This window comes from Benincasa hispida, chromosome 5, assembly GCF_009727055.1.
Source record: "Benincasa hispida cultivar B227 chromosome 5, ASM972705v1, whole genome shotgun sequence".
In the NCBI taxonomy this organism is placed as follows: domain Eukaryota; kingdom Viridiplantae; phylum Streptophyta; class Magnoliopsida; order Cucurbitales; family Cucurbitaceae; genus Benincasa; species Benincasa hispida.
This window is the reverse complement of record NC_052353.1, coordinates 55267762-55270735: the sequence shown is the minus strand read 5'-3', so window position 1 is coordinate 55270735 and position 2974 is coordinate 55267762.

The window sequence follows — 2974 nt, the reverse complement described above, 5'->3', positions numbered from 1 at the left end:
GTTTTGTGCAGTTGGTCAAGATCAAGGTGAACTCCAGAAATGGATAGGGTCGCTTTAGGTTTTGCCCCAATTGGATTTTTTTCCCTTCGGTTTGGCTTTTTGGGGCGGATCTCTAGGACCTAAAATGGCGAGTCACACTTACGGGAAATTGTTAAGTAAGTTAATGATATCTTGCAGTTAGTATTTCCGTTTAGCGCTTTTAATATGACCGACTACATACAGTGGTTTCTCCTAAGGAAAAGACCAAAGGTTTCTCCTAAGGAAAACGCCCATCTTTGGCATCTAAGATTAGGTCACATCAACCTCAATAGGATTGAGAAGTTGTGAAAAGTGGACTTCTAAAGAGTTTAGAAGAAAACTCCTTGCCGGTATGTGAATCATGCCTCGAAGGCAATATGACCAGACGACCTTTTATTGAAAAAGGTTACAGAGCCAAGGAAGCCTTGGAGCTTATACATTCAGACCTCTGTGGTTCGATGAATGTTAGAGCTCGGGGTGAGTATGAATATTTCATCTCTTTCATAGATAATTATTCAAAGTTCGAGTATCTCTACCTAATGCAACGTAAGTCTGAAGCCTTTGACAAGTTCAAGGAGTATAAGACTGAAGTTGAAAACTTATTAGGTAAGAAGATAAGAACACTATGATCTGATCATGGTGGAGAGTATATAGACCTCCAATTCCAAAACTATATGATAAAACATGGAATTGCGTCCCAACTCTCGGCCTCTGGTACACCTCAGTAGAATGGTGTATCAGAAAGGAGAAACAGAACCTTGTTGGACATGGTTCGGTTTATGAAGAGTTATGCTCATCTTTCAGACTCATTTTGGGGTTTTGCAGTGGAGACTGCATGTTATATCCTAAACAACGTTCCCTTGAAAAGTGTTTCTAAAACACCTTTTGAGTTGTGGAGAGGCCGTAAAGGTAGTTTACGCCACTTTAGGACTTGGGTTGTCCGGCATATGTGCTAGTGACTAACCCAAAGAAGTTGAAACCACGTTCGAAGATTTGCCTCTTTGTAGGCTACCCCAAGGAAACGAGAGGTGGATATTTCTATAATCCGAGTGAGAACAAAGTGTTTGTTTCTACAAATGCCATCTTCTTAGAAGAAGACCACATGAGGGATCATAAGTCACGAAGTAAGCTCGTTTTGCGTGAGATCTCTAGTGAGACTGAGACTGCTGAGGGTTCAAAAAAAGTTGTTGAACAAGCCGACAGATCAATAAGAGTTGTTAAGGTCGTACATCTAGTTAACCAGCTCAAGAGTTGAGACTGCCTCGACGTAGTGGGAGGGTTATGAACCCACCGGATCGCTGCATGGGTTTAACTAAAGCCCAAAACGTCATTACGAATGATGGGGTCGAAGATCGATTGTCTTTTAAGAAAGCAATGGAGGATGTTGACAAAGATGAATGAGTTAAAGCCATTAACTGGGAAATGGAGTCTATGTACTTCAATAATGTCTGGGAGCTTGTTGATCTACCTGATGGGGTAAGACCTATTGGCTGTAAGTGGATCTATAAGAGAAAGAGAGGTGTAGATGGAAAGGTGACCTTTACGGCTAGACTCGTGGCAAAGGGTTATACCCAGGTCGAGGGAGTTGACTATGAGGAAACTTTCTCACCTGTTGTCATGCTCAAGTCTATCAGGATTATCCTGTCCATAACCACATTTTATGATTATGAAATATGGAAAATGGACGTCAAGACTGCCTTTCTTAATGGCAATCTTGAGGAGACCATCTATATGACTCAACCAGAGGGGTTCATAGTTCCAGATGAAGAGCAAAAAGTTTGTAAGCTTAATAGGTCTATTTATAAGCTGAAACAAGCATCTAGATCTTGGAACACCAGATTTGACATTGCTGTCAAGTCGTTTGGCTTTAATCAGAACGTTGATGAGCCTTGTGTTTACAAGAAGATCATCAACAGCTCAGTAGCTTTCCTGGTATTGTATATGGATGATATCCTACTCATTGGGAATGATGTAGGGTATTTGACTAACATTAAGAAATGACTAGCTGCCCAGTTCCAAATGAAATATTTGGGTGAGGCACAATACGTTCTAGGGATCCAGATCATTCAGGATCGTAAGAACAAATGGTTAGCCCTGTTTCAGGCATCGTGCATCGATCAAATGTTGATCAGGTATAGGATGCAGGATTCTAAGAGAGGTTTGTTACCCTTCAGGCATGGAATCATTTTGTCTAAGGATCAATGTCCTAAGACACCTCAAGAGGTTGAGGAGATGAGACGAATTCTCTATGCTTCAGCTGTAGAAAGCTTGATGTATGCAATGTTGTGTACCAGACCCGACATTTGCTATGCAGTAGGGATTGCCAGTCAGTATCAGTCCAATCTAGGATTTGATCACTAGACGGTGGTCAAAACGATCCTCAAGTATCTTTGGAGAACGAGGGGTGACATGCTTGTGTATGGAAATCAGGATCTGATCCTTATTGGATACATGGACTCTGACTTTCAGACCGATCGAAATTCTCGCAAATTTACATTAGGGTCAGTCTTCACTCTGAATGAAGGGACTGTAGTATGGCGAAGCATCAAGCAAGGATGCATCGTGGACTCCACTATTGAAGCCGAATACGTAGCCGCTTGCGAAGCAGCTAAGGAGGCTGTTTGGCTGAGAAAATTCCTTTCAGATTTGGAAGTTGTTCCACATATGAATTTTCCTATCACTCTTTATTGTGATAACAACGGGGCTGTGGCAAATTTGAAAGAGCTTCGAAGTCATTGTCGGGGTAAGCATATAGAGCGGAAATACCACTTGATCAGGGAGATTGTGCTTCGCGGTGATGTGATAGTCATGAAGATCGCATCGGAGCACAACATTGTTGATCTCTTTACAAAGGCTCTCATGGCTAAAGTGTTCAAGGGTCACTTGGAGAGTCTGGGTCTGTGGGACATGTGGTAACTTGTTTAAGGTAAGTGGGTGATGATACTGAGATATGCCC